This window comes from Mus caroli, chromosome 8, assembly GCF_900094665.2.
Source record: "Mus caroli chromosome 8, CAROLI_EIJ_v1.1, whole genome shotgun sequence".
Lineage (NCBI taxonomy): Eukaryota > Metazoa > Chordata > Mammalia > Rodentia > Muridae > Mus > Mus caroli.
In genome coordinates this window covers 58,326,149-58,347,889 of record NC_034577.1, presented here as the reverse complement: position 1 = coordinate 58,347,889, position 21,741 = coordinate 58,326,149, and the positions used below count along the sequence as shown (strand labels likewise).

Here is a 21,741-nt window from a genome sequence, read left to right as displayed (position 1 = left end):
GCCTAGTCGGCCATCACTGCAAAGAGAGGCCCATTGGACTTGCAAACTTTATATGCACCAGTACAGGGGAACCCCAGGGCCAAAAAGGGGGAGTGGGTGGGTAGGGGATTGGGGGGTGGGTATGGGGGACTTTTGGGATAGCATTGAAAATGTAAATGAGGAAAATACCTAATAAAAATAAATTAAAAATAAAAAGCATGCTACATGGAAATCTTAAAAAAATATTTTTCATATTTAAAATAAAATTGGTAAAAAGCATAATTTCTTGATCAACACATTAGTTTTGGTAAGTATTATATTATTTTTCACATATTTGAGAACTAAGTGAACATTTTAGATGCTCCCTGTGATATTTTTCAAACCAGAATTAATAGTGGCTAAAGATAAACAGTTTGGGGCTTGAGGAAATGGCTCAGTGAGTAAAGCGCCCACCATGGGAGCATGGTATGCTGAGTTCAATCTCCAGCTTCCATTTTAAGAAGCCAGGCATTAGGGTATGTGCCTGTATTTCCAATGAAGAATCTCTGGAACTTGCAGCAGCCAGTTCTGACAATTCAGCGTGTTGAAAGTTCAGTGCGAGACAGTGCCTCTAAGTGCAAGATGGAAAGTGACTGAGGAAGATGCTCACAGTGGGCTCCTGACCTTCATGCTAGCACACACACATACACAAGCATACGCGCACACACACACACACACACAGAGATAAGTTACAGTAGTTAGTCTCAAATGTGAAGAAAGTCCTTAGAGTATTGCCATTAGGAAACCAAACTGTATATAGCTTGTATACAAATTACCTTTAAAGTCATAAGGAAAGAATACAGAATTTGCAGACTTGTAATGAATATTTAAGGTCTGTCCTGTGTCTTTGTCTGAGAGTCTTTTCTGTTCTTTCTTTCCACATGATGACTCTTTGTACTGTTACAGAAAACACAGGGCTTCTTAGTGACAAACTTTGCTTTTAAGATTGCACACCTTGCCCTGTGGTTTGTGGCGCCTCCTGTAGCACGCAGTATATGAAAAAGAAATTGACACCCTCTGCTTCCCAACTTCTGTACTCTGCTCTGGGAGAGAATTGTTTCATTGTACCTTTTGTGAATATTTTAGTGTGTCCAGATAGCAGATTTAATGTCAGTTTCAATGCTGAAAATATGACTCAGGAGTCTGCAGAATTTTTAAATACACTGTGAAGCAAAGAGGAGAAGCCATTTAAAGCAATTATGCCTTGAATGTTGAATTAATAAAAATATGTATAAAATATTGTTAATTCTGACAGGCAAAAGCCTTTGCTCCTCATGTGATGCATCCCTGAAGCTTCAGGAAGGAGGATGGGTCTTTACCTGTGACACATGGGAAGGTCTGACCATTGCTTTTCAGCATTTCTTGAGCTTTCCTACCAGCATCATTAGTCACATAAAGATTTCTTTCAAAACAGATAAACTTTAAACAGCCTCATTATCCTAGTCTTCTTGAAAGGAAGGAAGCAGGAGGATTACTTTGAGTGTGAGGGCAGACTGGGTTATAACTGAGTTTTGGGCCAGCCTAAACTATGAGATCCTGTAAAAACAAAAAGTAAAGAAAAAGAGTAAAAAGAAAATATGCCCAGATGTCCTTCAACAGAGGAATGGATACAGAAAATGTGGTACATTTACACATGTAATACTACTCAGATATTAAAAACAATGACTTCATGAAATTCTTAGGCAAATGGAGGGAACTAGAAAATATCATCCTGAGTAAGGAAACCTAGTCACAAAAGAACACACAGGGTATGAACTTACTGATAAGTGGATATTAGCCCAAAAGTTCAGAATAACAAAAACAGAATTCACAGATCACATGAAGCTCACAAAGAAGGAAGACCAAAGTGTGGGTGCTTTGGTCCTTCTTAGAAGGGGGAATAAAATACTCATGGGAGCAAATATGAAGACAAAGTGTGGATCAGAGACTGAAGGATAGGCCATCCAGAAACTGCCCCACCTGGGGATCCATCCCATATATAGTCACCAAACGAAGACACTAGTTTGGATGCCAATAAGTGCATGCTGACAGGAGCCTGATATTGCTGTCTCCTGAGAGGCTCTGCCAAAGCCTGACAAATACAGAGGTGGATGCTCTCAGCCAACCATTGGACTGAGCAGAGGGTTCCCAATGGAGAAACTAGAGAAAGGACCCCCCGAGTTCCCAGGAACAGAACCACCACCCAAAGAGTACACATGGAGGGACCCATGGCTCCAGTTGCATATGTAGCAGAGGCTGTCCTTGTTAGGAATCACTGGGAGGAGAGGCCCTTGGTCCTGTAAATGATTGATGCCCCAGTGTAGAGACATTCAAGAGCAGGGAGGGAGGGGGGTTGGTGAGCAGGGTGAGGGAGTAGGGAATAGGGGGTTTTCAGAGGGGAAACCAGTAAAGGGGAAAACATTTGAAATGTCAATAAAGAAAATATCCAATAAAAAAAGCAATAAAAATTGGGAGTTTGGTGGCTAAAGAGATGGCTTAGAGGTTAAGAACACTTGCTGTTCTGATTACCATTCACAAAGGAAAAATTAATGTTCTACAACAGAATCTCACTGGGGATACAAACCATACTTAAAGCAGTCCTCATGCCTAGCAGTAAATAGACAAAAGAAAACAAATTCAGCGGTAATTTTGGAGGTTTGGGGGTTTTTTGTTTTTTTGGTTTTGTTTTTGTTTTGTTTTTGTTTGTTTGTTTTTTGTCTCATCACACAATGCTTTGTCAGAGCATTTAATTTTTAATGTTTTAACTTACAGATCTCTTATTTACATATTATGGTTTCAAATTTTGTTTTTAAGGGTTTTCAGTATGTGCAAATATGTATCTCTGGCTCTGTACATGTTTCTTGTGCTTTTTCTTTTAATTTTTTTGTTTTTTTTTCGTTTCGTTTGGTTTTGTTTTTGCTTTTCGAGACAGGGTTTCTCTATATAGCCCTGGCTATCCTGGAACTCACTCTGTAGACCAGGCTGGCCTTGAACTCAGAAATTTGTCTGCCTCTGCCTCACAAGGGCTAGGTTTAAACGCATGCACCACCACTGCCTGGCTTTCTTTTACTTTTTAAAAACTGTTTATTTATCCCATTCCATTTTGATTATATTACCTAATTTATTTTATTATCATTTAGAGGCCAGTTTGTATCATGACAGAGAGAAAGAAAAGGCATTGCAGAAGTGGGAATGGTCTGGGAGAGATTGTGGGAAGGAAAACCAAAATCAGAATATATTGTATAAAAAGATTTATTGTCTTTGTTTTAAATTATATTTTTAAATTCTTATTCACACATTAAATTTCTAATAGTTTTCCCTCCCTCCACACTTCCAAGTCCCTCCACCCACATCCTCTTTCAACCAGATCATCTATGTTCAATTAAAAAATAGAGAGCAATGCCACGACTGTATATAACAACAGAAATATATTCTGAACATAAGACCAAGAATTAATACTATGTTGTAACATCCAACCCAGAATCTTAGGACTTTGAAACAATTGGCCAAGTAGGATCATAATTTGATCAGTCTCTACTAAGGTTGTCTGATATGATTTTGTATTTTTATTAATAATTTTGTTTGTTTATTTGTTTATTTTGAGGTGGGAATCTCATGAGTCTGGCTTTGAATTCTCTATTTAATGGAGGACAACTTTGAACCCTTCATTCTTTCCTTCTAGTTTCTTAGTAAATTTTTTCTTTGTTTTTTAATCCCCAGTAGAGCCAATTAATAAAAGTTAAATAAGAAGCTCAGAGTGATCAAATAAAAGGCACAACTTCATGTAAAGCTGACAACATTCTCATCCCAGTGACCATCCATGAATACACCAAGGAAAGCCTTCATTAGTAACGTTGTTCCTTCCTCTACTAGCTTTTGAGGATTCCAAAAGCATGTGGTGGTGTGTGGTTGGATCCCTTCTCTGTTTTAAAGTATTGATAATTTTTAAATGTTAAAAATCAACCTATTAGAGGATATATATTTGGTTGAAAAATTATGTTTGCAGTAAAATGAAATACCATGTTTTCATTTAAAGATATAAAGTAAATGGTGGTTTATAAAATGACAATATTTTTATTGATTAGATTATTTTACTTTATTACTTTAAACAGCATTTCCTCTCTCCTCTCTTCCCAGTCCCTCTCTATCACCTTCCATCCACCTCTTCTCAGAAAAGGGGAGGCCTCCCATGGATATCAACCAGCCTTGGGCTATCAAGATACAGTAAGACTAGGCACATCTACTTTTGAATCTAGACAAGGCAGCCCAGTTAGGGAAAGGAATCCTAAGGCAGGCAATGTAGTCAGAGACAGCCCTTGCTTCCACTTTGGAGTCCCACACGAAGCCCTAGCTGCACAACAGTTACTTATATGCAGAGGTTCTAGGTCAATCCAGGTTCTAGGTCAGCTCAATCTCTATGATTCCCTATGGGCCTAGGTTAGTTGATTCTGTAGGTTGTCTTGTGGTGTCCTTGACCTCTCTGGTTCCTTCAATTCTTCCTCTCCATCTTCCTCAGGATTTCCTGAGCTTTACCTAATGTTTGGCTGTGGGACTCTGCATCACTTTCCATCAGTTGGATGAAGGGAGAGAGTACTGGAAGAGACAACTAGATTGTGGTGGAGGGCATCTTGGAGAAGAGCTAGAAACCTAGGGCAATGAAAATCCAAGGAATCTATGACTAAGACACCTTGCATTGGGGATATGGATCCTGAACCAGCCATGTCCAATAACCAAGCAAAGCTTCCATTGAAGGGATTGGGACAACCTAGCCATGAAACCTTACACCCAAAATTTGTCCTGCCTCAAGATGTGCAGGGATAAAAGATGAAGCTGAATTTGGCAAAAGAGCCACCCAATGACTGCTCCAGCTTGGGACACATGCCATGAGAAGGATCCCACTCCTGACACTATTAATGATATCATTCTATACTTTCAGACAGGGTCCTAGCATAACTGTTGTCAGGGATATGAAAATTTATATTTATTATATTTTGAAAACAAAGAAAAATCATTGTGCATCAACTCCCTCTGCAGTTTCACTAAAATTCTCTTAGGTGTAATTTGTATTATATTTATTTTATAAACTAATATTTGTTACTGCTTTATAGGTAAAAAAAATTACAAGCTTATAACAACAAAACAAATACTATGTGGATTATGTTTACATTGACTCTGACCTCTTTGTCCATTTTTGATAGTGAAATCATGTCACATTTCATGGTGATGCCTTGACATCACCTAACTAACCTAGTACTCCTAACAAAAAAGAACCTGCAAAAATAACTGTTCCAGGTGATCTTCTTCACTGATTATATTTATTTGTGTTTCAAAGAAATTCTATTTTTAGTGAGTAAGCAATCTTTGAAATGAATTTACAAGTCAAGATGTTTTGGAAAATGAACAGTCTTTCTAACAAAACCATCATCATCAACAACAACATATACCTATTGTTTGGACATGAAATGTCCTTCCAAAGGCTTCTTTTGTCAACATAAAGAGTAATTACAGAAAGTCTATAAAAAGTAAAAGTGATGACAGCAACTTTTATTCTGTAAGCCTATTGTTTCTGCATAGCCTCAGAAAACAGATCAATGAATACCTTAAGTAAATACAAGTAATATGGTTCTTGACTAGATCTCTGGTCCACACCTATAAACCCAGCACACAAGAGATGGTTTTAAGAAGGTTGCCATGAGTTTGAAGCAAGCCTGGGATACAGATTGAATTCAAGAAGTTACTGACACTTTTAGAATGAACAATCTATTGCTATGGTTTGTGTTTAATTTCTTGTCTGCTTTGGACCAAAGAGGTTGGCACATGTGTACCAAACAATAGCTTGGATGTTGCTTCCATAATGGGCTGCATTTCAAGCACAAGTTGTGTGGTCAACAGGAAAGGGATCCTAACAAGCTACTATGAATGTATAGTACAGGAAAAGGTGTTTAGACACAAACAGGAAAAGGTCCAACAACCATGGTGGTGGAAAATATCTTTTGCTAACATCTAGTCCACTCTGACATGGCTGAACAAAATCTACCAAGTTCTTTAGATCTACCTGGCTAACTATCCATCACTTAAGCAACATATGTTTATTATGTACTACCAAAGTGTTGTTGATTTTCTTTACATTTTATAAATTTCATATCAAATTCCTTAAACCTTTTTTAAAAAAATTAAAAATTATATAATTTATTTACATTTCAAATGTTGCCTACCTTCCCCTTCCACCCTTCAAGAGTTCTTCACCCTATCCTTCCTTCTCTACCTCCACCAACCTTTGCAGACATGTTTTCTTGAATTTCTGCCAACCTAATGGATGGTAAATGGTATGACAATATTACTTTAAGTGTTGTTAATTATATTTCTAAGGAAATTAAGCCGTTTATCTCTAGAATTTTTTTATATTTCTTTTTGAGTTGCCAATTATCCCCATGTCATATAAAATCATGTCTTCATTTTATTCCATGATAAATTATATGGTATATTTTGATATTAACACTTTGTATTTTGTGTACTAAAATATTTTATTACTGTAGATTCCTCAGTTGAAATATGACTGTATTATTTCTAGAAGAACATTAAGAAACAAGGTAGTAGATATGGTATTACTGAAGTATGGAGAAAACATTTACACTTTCAGAAACAATGAAAATTGACAAAGATCATCAGAATGATACAACTCTTCTGGGAGAAAGTAGTAGGATTGTAGCGACTCCCTGAGAGGCCATTTATGCAGACATTTAGTTCAAAGGTAAGTGTGTTTGTTTACTTTTTCTGTATGACATATTTCTCTATAAAAGCCTCTCTTCACAGTACATTATATAGTAGACACCAAACAAAATATTACCACATAGTACATGTATTATTTATTGAATCTAACTCAATAAAAATAGCAGTTTCATATACTCTAGAAACTTTCCTAATTACACTCATCTGTAAAATAATTAGTGTAATTAATTTTTGCTCAATTTCTGTACTTTCTATTTTCTATATATCTACTTTGTGCTAGTCATAACTTTTCCATTACCAAAGTAAAGTGGAAATCCAAAACATAAATGCTCAAATAGAGTACTCATTTTTACTTTTAGTAGCATGTTGTCTATGCTATCAATAGTATAAATTAATGATAGAAACTATGGACATTATGATAAATAGATGATAAAAGCGTGACATACTTATAGTAGATTGCTTGATTAGTGGCATAAAATGATTTGTACATTATTATTTATATCCTAATATAATCCCATTCATTTGATGTGAGTTTGTCATTTTCTCATTTTAATTAAAAACTCTTTAACTAAAAAGAAACTAAATTTATATCAGGCAAATTCTGGATCTAAACCTTATGAAGAACTAGAGACTTCTGCCCTTGTATTCTGGGGCTTCTAGGGCCACTAAGTAAGTAAGTATCTGACTGAAGAGATCGTTCAGATGGGTCATGTGGGGATAAACAAGTAATGGAAGTAGATAGAGCCCAGGCTTAAGTAAGCTGTTAGCTGGCAACAGTTTCATGATTGTTCATCAAGGAGAGCAACAGAACCTGATTCTGGGCCTTGCTTGGGATTTAAACCATGAACAATCACAACAGTGAATGTACTTAAGATTTAAGTTTCAGAATAGTTAATTATAGGTCAATAGACAAATATTTCAAATATCTAGCCAGATATATACATATATACACATATATATATAGGTATATTGACAATTAATTATCCATTGATATATATATATATATATATATCAATGGATAATTAATTGTCAATTTGACTAGAATCAACATAGAAAAGACCTTTCTGGAGGTTTCCATGATAGTGTTTATAAAATGGTTAAAATGAAGAGGAGAGGTCCACCTTGAGTATGGAGAGCACCTTTCCTTGGCTTATGTTCTAGCCTGAGTAAAAAGAAGAAAGCAAGCTGAGCAACAGTGATCACCTCATTCCTTCCTGTCCATTGATACAATGTATAAGTCGTCCCAAGTACCTGCCACGACAAGCTCCCTACTAGGATACCCTGCGACTTTTGAACTGAAAATCCAAATAAAACTTTTCTTCTTTAAGTTGCATGTATTTTGCTGAAAGGACCCTGATATAGCTGTCTCTTGTGAGGCTATGCCGGTGCCTGGAAAATACAGAAGTGGATGCTCACAGTCATCTATTGGATGGAACACAGGGCCCTCAATATAGGAGCTAGAGAAAGTACCCAAGGAGCTGAAGTGGTCTGCAACCCTATAGGAGGAACAACAATATGAACTAACCAGTACCCCCAGAGCTCATGTTTCTAGCTGCATATGTAGCAGAAAATGGCCTAGTCCGCCATCATTGGGAAGAGAGGCCCCTTGGTCTCACAAACTTTATATGCCCCAGTACAGGGGAATGCCAGGGCCAAGAAATGGGAGTGGGTGGGTAGGGGAACAGGGTGGGGGAGGGTATAGGGGACTTTCAGGATAGCATTTGAAATGTAAATGAAGAAAATATCTAATAAAAATTTAAAAAAGTTGCATGTAATTGGCATTTTGTCACTTCAATGAAGAAGTAGCCAGCTAATAAATTCCTTTATTTTACAATGATGATGGGAGATAGGACCGAGGTAGAAAATTGAGAACAGATTTTTTAATAAAAGAAATACTTAAGTCATACGCTGAACTTTTCCCTGAAAACCACTTAATTTTTTTTAAAAAAAATACGAATATTACAAGGATTAATCCTTTATTATAATTTCTAACATGAAAGAAACATATTAAATAGCATCCTGTCATTTATAAGTAATTGTAAAAATAGTGTAGGAGTAAAATATGAAAGATAAAAATTTCAAAAACATAAAAATCACAGAAGTCCTGCTATCTCATGAGAGTATTATATTTAATAATCAAATTGCTTTCAGAACAAAAAAGCTCTAAAACTTATTGGGTAAAGTTCAGTCTTATTATTAATGGCCACTTTTGCATGTAATGATTTAAGAATGCTAAACTAAAGAAATATTTCAAAATGTAAAAATGGTACATATTCAATCACTAAATCCAGAAGTACTACTAACACAAAAGAACCTGCAAACATCACTGTTCCAGGTAATCTTCTTCACTGATTATATTTATTTGTGTAAGGAAATTCCACTTTTAGTGAGTAAGCACTCTTTGAAATGAATTTACAAGTCGAGATGTTTTGGAGAACGAACAGTCTTTCTAACAAAACCATCATTATCATCAACAACAACAACATATACCTATTGTTTGGACATGAACTGTCCTTCCATACGCTTCTTTTGGTGGACTGCGGAACCTTGTGGACAAGGGAAATATATGGCAAACTGAGGGCCATGGGGATGGAACTTGAGTGTTTTAGGTTATCTCTGATTCTAGCCTTAGCACTCTACACACTTGTCAGATGTGATAGGAAATCTACAGACTGACCTCCAGTCACCAGGATGTCCTTGTAATGGTGGAGTATCACCTGTTAGTCTTTCTTTCCCTAAGTTGTTTCTACCAAATGTAGCATCATAGCAACAAGTAGAGTTTATAATGTATCTGCATCTCTCTATGGATAAAGAACACATCGTATCCCATTAAGAAAGATAACCTATTAAAAAATCTGGAACTCATGAATGAGAATCTAATAATACACTGTGAAGACTCCTATAAAATAGCACAAAGCTGGATATGGATATATAGACATAGATATAGATATAGATATATAGATAGATATATAGATATAGATAGAGATAGATATTGATATATATTGTTATTTTTATGACAAAAGGGAAAAGTATTTCTCAAGTAGTCAAAGTCTCAGCTTAGAACACACACACACACTGACACCCACTCTTCACACTGAGACTCAGAGATAGAGACAGAGAGGCAGACATACAGATAGAGAGACAGAGAGAAAGCAAGACAGAGACTTACAGTAGATCATTAAGTTTATATTGCTATTAATTTGGGTGATATGACCCCACTAGTTCCACTGTATTCTAGGAGTCATCCTAGCAAAGACTAATAGAGAAATCATTTAAAGACACTGTACTAATAAATTGCCTTGCACCATCTGGTTAGCAAATGTAACAAGGCCAACTTACTGTGCTCCAAGCTTGTATTCTTACCTACCTTGTCAACAGAGCCAGAAAACTATTCATGCATTAGTGCTCTCCAAATTGTGAGAAGAACCCCAGGAGGCTGCCTTCCCCAGAGCCACCTTTTATCCATACACACATTGTGTAGTCTCTGTAAATAACAGATCCTTGCCAAAGAATAAGGAGTTTGTGGTTCTTTGAGGAATCCCCTTTTCTCATTTTACCTCCAGTAGCCAACAGTCTCTGTATTTTTAACAAGGTATGGGATTACACTCCAGTGAAGAAAATGACCCTCAAGAGCAAGAGGTACAGATAGTCTAGGTTTTGATGCATTAGCTTAGCTTCTGGACGTAGTATATCTTTTATTTTAATATTTTTTACAATTGCATACATTGTAAACATGTTCACCCTACAATCCTCTTTTATCTATCTTTCACTGCTATAGATCACCTTTCTTTTGTGATGCCTTACAGTTTTAAAATATGTTTTATATATTCATTGAGAATTTCATACAAGTATACATGTATTCTGATCAAATCAATTCACCTTCCCCTAACCACAGCCTCTTTCCCAGTTTCTTCCTATTTCTGGTGTCCTTTTTTCCTCCTCCTTTGTATATTTGTTTTAGTTATATTTGAACTTACTATGTACAATTTGTGCTGCCTAGATATGCATGGGCATAAGACTATCTACTAGAGTGCCATATCTCTGAATAAAATTCTCTCCTTGGCCAGAACTATCAACTGTCTATAGCTTTTAGTTAGAGGGGGTAATTCATGAGCACCTCTCCCACCAATGCTGGGATTTTTGCTGGTCTGATCTTGTACCAGTCTTGTGCAGGCTACAAAAGGCACTGTGAGTTCATATGTTCAATGGCCTGAGTTCATGTGCACAATAGTCTTCTCATTTCCAAAGATCATATTTTGCTAACATATCAGCACATGGAAAATGAAGCAACACATGAACATTTCTTATCTAATTCTTATTCACTTCCCCACTCTCTTAAGTTATCCAGAATGATTCCAAGACAGCTTTTGATCTAGTCAGTAATAACTTAGAAATTAAAAAAAAATGTAAAAGAAAGAAAAACATAGCAACACTTTGACCTAAGAAGATTCACATACTTTCAGAAAGCATATGCATATTATCTATAATTTAACCTACTTGATTATTTTAAGGCCACTCTACAAAGCTATCAAAGAACCAAAGCATCAGATTTGGTTTATAGCAGTGGGGGAAAAAAGCATGTGCTAAGAGTAGACTGATTTATAAATTGTATCTCATTTTCAAATTCATGAGGCGAGCTATGTGATCATTCCTGAAATTAACCATATCTGGCAACCTCACAATCCTGCCTCACAATCCATTTATACAGAGCAGAAACTGGATTTTAATGAGGCACAAACCGCTGCTACAAATCATCACCATACACGTGGAGTGCTCAAATAAGAACTAACATTACAAGCTTCTGTTTCGATTATTCGGCACCCTTTCTCAAATCTCAAAGTCCTTCTTCCACACTGAAATGCTTTTTCCAAAATTGTTTGTCACAACTGTTATTGCATAGTTTTGTTGGGAAAGATAATGGAAGGTGGTTTTCAGGAGGAGGGTACGAGCACTCATCAAGCGCCCTTCCTTTTTCCCCTCACTAGAACACACATCAGAATAAGAGATTAGACGTTTTTTTAAGATGCTTCTACAGCCACTTCTTAAAATGGTGTAGAAGGAGTTCAGGTAGAAAAGATACAGGAAAGCTTAATGTATCATTTTTATGGGATAGTGAAACAGATGTATTTTCTATGCAATTGGAATTTAAAATTTTACATGTCCTTGTATCTATGCAGATGTATATGCTTGTGTGTATTTGTCCTTATATTTGTGTGGATGTATATGCTTGTGTTTGTGACCTTTTATCTGTGTATGTATATGCTTCTCCATGTGTGTGCTCATATCTGTGTAGATGTATATACTTCTGCATGTGTGTCCTTGTATTTGTGTAGATGTACGTACTTGTGTGTAGGTAATCGTGTGTGTGTGTGTGTATATATGTATATTATATATACATATATATATATATGATTGTATATATATATATGTGTGTGTGTGTCCTTGTATCTATGAGTATGTGTATGCTTATATGAGTGTGTTCTTGTATCTATGAAGAGCTGTATAATTGTGTGTATAGAAGTTAGTGGTCAACAGTGAATATCTTCCTCTCATTTTCAGACACAAGGATCTCTTACTGCTCCTAGACTCACCAGTTTTGTTACACTATTTGGTGAGTGAGTCCCAGTGGTCCATCTAACTCTGACCGACCCCTAGTGCTACTTTCCACAGCTGGCTTACGTCAGTGGTGAGTACCTGAAGTCAGGTCCTCGAGCTTGTGCAAAGACTACTTTACCCACTGAGCCATCTCCCTTGTAATTGTCGCATGCTCTCTAAGGAAGCATTTTAAGGTGAGTGAAAATTACATTTTGACTTTGTTACAAGGGAACAAGGACTGGTACCAAAGGCTTGGTCAGATGAACCATGCACAGAGAGAGCAAGTATTAGGATTTGGTGCAGAAAACAATATGATAGATGGAATGATGGCAAAATTGTGCATTTTAAATGTAACTGAACAGTATAGCTCAGACTATTGAATTCATCTCTAAACTGCGTACTGACACATTTATCAATCGTTTAAACATTCCTTGAGAACAAAGCTTGCTTTGGCTTGAATACTGGATGCACCATAGGATACTGTTTCCATTATAAATTTGAAAAATATGATTGATGTATTACAGAAAAATAGATCCCCAAATAACCCTTAGTAGTAGCTTTTCGCTGTAGAATATTAAACTTCAAGGCCCAAACTAGAGGAGCATGTCAAATCACCTGGAGAGTATGCACAACTCCATAGCTTTCTCCATTCTGCTTCCATTATCTCAATCTAAAGCAGAGATCTCTCTCTACTTAGCCTATATCCATGTATATGCTATAAAATTGATTGTTTATGCATAATGGATGCTCTTTTTACATTTTATTATTTTTAGTGCGTTTGTGTGCGAGTGTGAGTTTTGTGTGTGTGCATGTTTGAGCATGTGAGTGTGTGTGTCTGTGCCTTTGCATAAGTATGCTTGTGAAGGAGAGAAGGGAGAGAGAGAGAGAGAGAGAGAGAGAGAGAGAGAGAGAGAAAGAGGTGTGTACTTGTACATGTCATGGACTGAGCAGGTATTGCTGCATGTCTGACTCCTTGCATGACCATTGTCTCTTTGGAGGCATACTTCATCTCACAGGAGAACAGTAAATGTTGTGACTGTGGTCTTTTTCCCTACTAAATTCCCTATAACCCGGTACTTCTTTATAAAGAACTCTTCCTTTAAAATAGTAACTTGAAGTCACAACTTATTTCATTATAATTATGTCATGGGACTATAGGGTATTTACTATAATGTTATATATTTTACTGACATCTTACAAAGATTTAAAGAAATAGTGAAATGATTTGCAATTGAATATTTCTGATAATATATTTTAAAACACATGAATGTAATAAAATTATGTTATTCTTTTCTTCCTCTTCCTCTCTCTAAGCTATTTTGTGCTTATTCTTCTATAAAATGTCAATCCCCATTTGTTCTTTTTCAAATATGTTTTAGGTACCTTCACTTTTAGAGAAAGATTTTAAGTTTTAAAGTTTTGAAGAAAAAAATGTTAAATTTCATGATTTGTATATTTTTGATAATGGTGTTTTTATCTTGGGAATAACTTAATTATAAATATAATTAGAGTTACATAAGTTTAGGAAAACAAGCAATTATACCATGTTCTTCCAAACTAGTCGTTTATAGAAACTGCAAATCTAACATCTTCAAAAGTGAAGTCAGTGCTCATAAGTTGCTATTTTTAATATCATATTTCAATTATGAATTTTCATACTTCCTCAAGTCAAGGGAGACTTATTATAAAGTAAGCAATGCTTGGCAGTTAGAGTCCAGTACCAGACAGTCCTATTTCCTGGTCCTTTGTCTAGGATTCACCTTCTGAATTTACTTTATCCAAATCAGTTTTACTATAACAGCAACAGACTGTTTCTTACAGCTCATGAGATACAACAGGGCTGCCAAGCTGAAAAATTTGGGATATTTTAAGTATGTAATGAATGTAGGTGTACTGGCTATCTTTGTGTCAACTTGACACAGCTGGAGTTATCACAGAGAAAGGAGCTTCAGTTGAGGAAATGCCTCCATGAGATCCAACTGTAAGGCATTTTCTCAATTAGTGATCAAGGGGGAAAGGCCCCTTGTGGGTGGGACCATCCCTGGGCTGGTAGTCTTGGGTTCTATAAGAGAGTAGGCTGAGCAAGCCAGGGGAGGCAAGCCAGTAAAGAACGTCCCTCCATGGCCTCTGCATCAGCTCCTGCTCCCTGACCTGCTTGAGTTCCAGTCCTGACTTCCTTTGGTGATGAACAGCAGCATGGAAGTGTAAGCTGAATAAACCCTTTCCTCCCCAACTTGCTTCTTGGTCATGATGTTTGTGCAGGAATAGAAACCCTGACTAAGACAGTAGGTAAAGCAACAGTCAGTTGCTGGTGTTTTACTTAAGGACTTTACTATGAAGCCCATAAAGAACCGAAATCTTTATTATTTTTTTTTCTGTAAATTACTACACTCTGCTGTTTGATTTCTTAATCTAAATTGACTATTTAACAAGGCTTTTTGTACTCATTTCCATTTCTTTTTTTCCCCCACTGTGTGTCCCACTTCAGGGCCAGCAGCCTACAGGGACTGAGGCTGGACAATGGTTAGGAGCAACAGTTTGCTCTAGCGTGCGACACTATGAGAAGCCCATGGGGAGGAGCCTGCCATAGTCCAAATCTATGCATTCCGACTTCCATTTCTTTTTTTTTCCCATTTTTTAATTAGGTATTTTCCTCATTTACATTTCCAATGCTATCCCAAAAGTCCCCCATACTCACCCCCCCCACACACACTTTGTTTTCCTGCATCTTATGTGTGATCTCATTCGTTATCCTGCTTGTGGACGTTGTACATCGTGGTGCGCACTAGGCTCCGCACCACGATGTACAACGTCCACAAGCAGCAAGTTGACATGAATGTAGGTGTACTGGCTATCTTTGTGTCAACTTGACACAGCTGGAGTTATCACAGAGAAAGGAGCTTCAGTTGAGGAAATGCCTCCATGAGATCCAACTGTAAGGCATTTTCTCAATTAGTGATCAAGGGGGAAAGGCCCCTTGTGGGTGGGACCATCCCTGGGCTGGTAGTCTTGGGTTCTATAAGAGAGTAGGCTGAGCAAGCCAGGGGAGGCAAGCCAGTAAAGAACGTCCCTCCATGGCCTCTGCATCAGCTCCTGCTCCCTGACCTGCTTGAGTTCCAGTCCTGACTTCCTTTGGTGATGAACAGCAGCATGGAAGTGTAAGCTGAATAAACCCTTTCCTCCCCAACTTGCTTCTTGGTCATGATGTTTGTGCAGGAATAGAAACCCTGACTAAGACAGTAGGTAAAGCAACAGTCAGTTGCTGGTGTTTTACTTAAGGACTTTACTATGAAGCCCATAAAGAACCGAAATCTTTATTATTTTTTTTTCTGTAAATTACTACACTCTGCTGTTTGATTTCTTAATCTAAATTGACTATTTAACAAGGCTTTTTGTACTCATTTCCATTTCTTTTTTTCCCCCACTGTGTGTCCCACTTCAGGGCCAGCAGCCTACAGGGACTGAGGCTGGACAATGGTTAGGAGCAACAGTTTGCTCTAGCGTGCGACACTATGAGAAGCCCATGGGGAGGAGCCTGCCATAGTCCAAATCTATGCATTCCGACTTCCATTTCTTTTTTTTTCCCATTTTTTAATTAGGTATTTTCCTCATTTACATTTCCAATGCTATCCCAAAAGTCCCCCATACTCACCCCCCCCACACACACTCCCCTACCTACCCACTCCCCCTTTTTGACCCTGGCGTTCCCCTGTACTGGGGCATATAAAGTTTGCAAGTCCAATGGGCCTCTCTTTCAAGTGATGGCCTATTAGGCCATCTTTTGATACATATGCAGCTAGAGACAAGAGCTCCGGGGTACTGGTTAGTTCATATTGTTGTTCCACCGATAGGGTTGCAGTTTCATTTAGTTCCTTGGGTGCTTTCTCTAGCTCCTCCATTGGGGGCCCTGAGATCCATTCAATAGCTGTGAGCGTCCACTTCTGTGACCGACTTCCATTTCTAATGTGCTTCTTTGTTTCTTCTTTCCCTGAAGAGCTAGGAATGGAATTTGGGCATTGTGCATTCTAGGAAAAGCATCCCACCACTGAAGAGCACTCTATATCTTACTTCCCTTTTTTTTCTCTTGACATAGTAAAAATGATAGAACTTAGAATTCTATCAATTATATGTAAGAGTCTATAAATTTGAATTGCAACAATATTTGCATTTAAGAATTATATTTAAGGTATTTTATCATTTAAATATTGATTCTAATTTATTTACAATCCCCTTATGAGCTAAAAAAAATAATAATTTTATGAGGCTTACTTTTATCCAATAGTTGTAAGGATTTAGGCTTTTAACTTTTCTCTTGCCTAAAAGATTTTTCAGATCTTTAAAAAAATATATACTCTGGGAAAAATGTCTTATTTTTCTCTCTATGTAGAACTTAAGATAAAAATTAGAGCGCTGTGTGATCATGCTGAAAAGGATTATATTCGCCAATCCAATTGCACAAAATCGTCATAATAACTACCCATATTGTGCTCTTAACAATAATGCATTTCCTTATCCCAGTTCCATTTGCCAAATTCTCATTGATATTACAGCATTGATTGAAGAAAGAATGTTGCAACTTAAGACTTTTGTGCATCAAAAATAATACATAATTATCAAAAATAAAACCATTGGGTACTGGAAGTGAAGTCAGGTTATTATGGATTTCTCAAAGGCAAATGCCAGTTTAGGCATTTTTCTTATGTACTTGTAACAATGCTGCAGTACAATTCTAAAATCTGCCCTGGTGCATGAAAACCATTTCTATTATGACCGCACCATCCTCGTTACCTTTTTTGAATGCAATGTGATAAAAAGAACTTAGCACTGGAGAAAAGTAAATTTTGAAATATGAGAAAAATAAATCTTAGCAAATGTCCTATTCCTATGAGTTACAGAATATTTTATTTGGAAATGAGCTGTGTGAAGAGAATGAGCTGTGTGAGATGATTACTTAGATGAATGAATACAACTTTTGGTCTATCCATCTTTGTTTTAAGATCCTAAACACCCATACTAAGAACCACCTAGGAAAAAGACTCCAGTTGATATTTAAACCCAGTGAGAAATCTGAATTATTTTTTGAATTAATGAACTATAGTGTCTGCCATGGGTTGATTCATTAATAGGTTCTAGGCAAACTACTGATACCATCATTATCAACTCAGTTGTATGCATTGACAGCTTGTAATTATGATGGTAAACAGAAATAGTTGAATATCATCCTAAGATGGCTGGTTCTGGTTCTGGTTTCTGTACACAAAAGTTAACATAACAATAAAATATTAAAGTGCAATAAAACTAATCATTTTATAACTATTACTGTAATATAATGCCCTAGGCTGGAGTGGTAGGTCAGTGATTAAGGGAACTTGCTGCTCTTGCAGATCACCAAACTTTGTTTCCTAGCACTACAGGGTAGCTCACTCCCATCCATAGCTCCAGTTCCAGGGGACATGGCACTCTCTTATGACCTCTGTGGGCACCAGGCACTCATTTGATAAACATACATGCATGCAGGAAAAGCTCTCATACTCATAAAATAAAAATTTTAAACAACGAATGTATGTGATATGTGTGTTAGAAGGACTTATACATACATTATATTATAAACATGCACCACCATACACAGGAGAGCAAATCCAGGAATGTTTGTACTTTATGCAGAAACTCTACTCCAGTCCTAATATGATATGTTCATAAAAAGAAAAGTGTTCCCATTGTACTTGATAAGAGTAAAAACGAAGAAGACATAGATGGGCAACATATAATATGCAAAGTATAAAGAGAGATTCGTTGGCTCTCCAGTGGCCATTTGGGATTTTTATTTTTTATTTTTATTTTTATTTTTTGGTAGATAAGGAGACATTTTTGATATAAAGTCTAACTATAAAATGCTGACTGGCCTGAAGCTCTCCATATAGACCAGGCTAGCATCAAACTGACAGAAAGACATCTGCCTCTGCTCCTTGATTGTGAGGATTACAGGTGTACACTAACACACATGACCATCAGTTTTCCTGCAGATTTGAGTTAGAAACACATGGAATCAACTGAAATCATCTATTTTGACTGTGTCCTGCCAAATCTAATTGCCACTCTAATCTTGTAGTATCCCCACTAGATACTAGATGCACACCAGCGTAGAATAATGTAATCATCAAATTGAGCACAAATCCAAGGGAATTTTAACCAAATAGTCTGGTGGCCTTATCAAGGAACTAAACAAATATTCAGTACATTTCATAATTGATAGGCTTTAATCATGTTCTCAAGGATATATTTATTTTTGTAGAGCCATATATATATATATATATATATATATATATATACCCTCAAAAATATATGTCATGTTTTATTTACTAATTGAATAATTCCATTTGCTATTTCTTTTGCAGGAAAAAAATGAGCAATACTGAAAAGCAGCAGGATATTAAATTGGCATGTGCTCTTCAGATACACGGAGGCATACAGAAACAAGAGAATTATTTCCACTCCAAAAGAACAAGTCGGGAATAGGAGCTAGGATCATAAATTGCCTATACAATGCCAGTGGTTAGAAGACTGAATCCAGCCAGAGTAACATAGCAAGTTCCACGGCTACCTAAGTTGTAGGATGAAAATTTCTTTAAACAAATTAAAACAGCAACAAACAAACACACATACACACACACACACACACACACATATGGCTAGTTTACATATCAGAAAATGACTATAGAGTTAACTAAATTCATGTAAAATATATTTTTATTTCTTATTATTATTTTAATACCTGAAAGTACAAAATAGATGTTAGAGGTTTTTTTGTTTTTTTTTTTTAATATGAAAGCATTTCTGTACTTCAAAATATGTTTTTACATTAACTGTGTTTCAAATGTTTTTATAGGTAAACTACAAAAATTAACTAGAGAAACTAAGATAGAATTTAATTCAATGATTCCATGCTTTCTTTACTGAAAACTAGAATACTCATTAAACTTCTGAAAATCAACCATCATCTGTAATCTTGTGATTTGAAAATTCAGAAATATGTCTGTTCAAAATTCTATAAATCTAATAGATGGCTCAATAATATTGCCATTAATATATAACAATAGGCTTTTAGGACAAAGCATGTATCAGTCAATACAACTTATTCACTTTCAGTTACATTTAAGAGAGATTATATGCTAAAATAGAAATCAACTTAACAAATAAACGTATGAAGAATTACTTTTTGAAAGTTAATGGTACACACAATGGCAAGCGTGTCGAGTTATCTTCATGAGCTCCTAGGTTGACTGAGCTTGTTGTATCCTCTACAGTCACTTAAGATGATGTGTCTATAAACTATACAACATGCTTTCCAGGGAATCACTGTCCATCTTTTACAAAACAAAACGTTCATCGAGTTGACTACATCAGAGGTATATTGTTACCTGGAAATGGTGACATATAATCTGAGCACTTGGGAGGTAGATGCAGGAAGATCAGGTATTTGAGGTCACTGAGTTACACTGAGCAACTCCAGCCTAGGACATATGAAACCTGGCTCCTCCTTGAAACCCAATACAATTTGTTTTCATTCTTGAGAAATATTAAACCAAATAACAAAATAAAGCATTTAATAATCATTGTACAACTACATTTCTTAACGTCATCCTGAAATAAAACGTCAAATTATTTTAGAGATTAAACTTATATTTACACAGAAGATTAACATGTAATAATTATGTATAGTTGCTGGTTTAAAAGCAACAGGTGAGATTTTATATTAAGTGTTTTTTACCACAATACAAAAACAGGAGCAAAGAGACACAAGGAAATTTGGAAGCATTTTGGACTACTGTTTCTTTTATTGTGATAAATATATCACAAGGGCTTACATATTTACACAATAATTAGGCCGTGAAGCTCAATTTTGTGCTGGTGCTTGCTCATTTCAAACAAGGAGTTTAGTCTATATGTTATGATATAGGAACCCAAAGCCACATAAATATATTTGTATTCCATTTAAAATATGATTTTCATAGATGAGAAACATTGAAAACCCTTGTTCTCAATAGTAAAATATATCATTTTACTCAAACACTTTGACTCCAATGAAGGAAAATGGTACTTCTTAAGAGCTAAGAGCTATATTTACAAAGATTAAGTGAGTAATTATTGATTCTTGAAAGGGATTACCTGTGAAGCTGTCTTAGTAGGACAGATACAAACAAACAGAAAAAAAAAAAAAAAAAAACAAAGCAAAACACCAAAAACAATCCAAAACAATGTTCAGTGTTTTCTGTTTTCTTGATGAGGATAAGTTCAAATCATTTCAGTCTGCCTGAATAAATTTTAATAAATTATATTATGGTTAAAGAAAATTAAAATGCATGCATCCTTTTGTATAAATATAATAATATAATAATTTAGGAACTCAAAGTGAAATATGAGTTAATAAAAACAAATTGCAATAATGACCACGTACACTTTTATACACCTCACGTAATGGAAACACTGGAATTAACAAAATATGAAGAAAAACAAAATCAATAACCTAATGGAAATAAAAACATCCTAATACCATTTTACCATATACTTAAGATAAAAATAATTAAATAAAATTATAATTCTGAGAACTGTTGGATCATGGCATAGAAAATGATGTTGGTGTAAACGTAAGTAATCTGAGCTATTTGGAGAGAAATTTGTCATATTTGTGCAGTCTAAAATTTTTCACGCCCAGCTCCTCATTCTATTTCAATAAGATTAAGATTGATGTCTTTATGGTGGCTTAAATTTAAGTCATAACATATCAAATCAGAAATATTTTTTTTGGTGTGAGTGAGCTTAAATCATCTAGCCACCAAAATTGATACCTCTGTATCTTTTGTTTGGTAATACCATTGGTTACCACTTTCTTTGCTAACACTCCTCTCTAGGAATGCCACTTCTGTACACAGCTTAATAATAAAACACTTAAGATAAAAATAAAATAAAGTAAAAATAAAAAGTAATACAATAATAAAATGTGAAGAACTTAGAAGTTCAGGATATTTATAATACAGTAAACTAATTGTAACAATCAAGAAGGTAATTGAAATCGGGAGGATAGTGAAATAACCCCAAATTAATCAAATGAGACTTAATGACATTATCAATGGCTCAGGTATTATTAGCCAAATAGTAGAGCACTCAATGAGGTACATAAGGAAGGAGAAATACAGTAGAAAAAGTCAGAAAGCTCCAGGCAAAGCTGTGGGGGAGAGTCAGTTGAATAGACTAAACCTGTTGTCAGAAAGGAATTGTGAATGAAAAATGAAAACTTTGCCACTTTACTTTTCTTTTCTTTTCTTTTCTTTTCTTTTCTTTTCTTTCCTTTTTTTTTCTTTTCTTTTTTTTTGGTTTTTCGAGACAGGGTTTCTCTATGTAGCTCTGGCTGTCCTGGAACTC

The 21,741-nt window shown here is 35.8% G+C and overlaps 1 protein-coding gene and 2 non-coding genes across 6 annotated transcripts in view; all 3 read right to left on the bottom strand.

Moving 5' to 3' along the window:
- The window catches only part of March1 (membrane associated ring-CH-type finger 1), a 781,857-nt gene that overhangs the window by 507,482 nt on the left and 252,634 nt on the right, over window positions 1–21,741 (bottom strand). The window lies entirely within an intron of this gene.
- Window positions 14,790–14,924, bottom strand: LOC115031795. The gene has a single exon (XR_003837457.1). It is a non-coding gene; the product is annotated as a small nucleolar RNA SNORA42/SNORA80 family (small nucleolar RNA).
- LOC115031794 lies at window positions 15,744–15,878 on the bottom strand. Its single transcript, XR_003837456.1, has one exon. It is a non-coding gene; the product is annotated as a small nucleolar RNA SNORA42/SNORA80 family (small nucleolar RNA).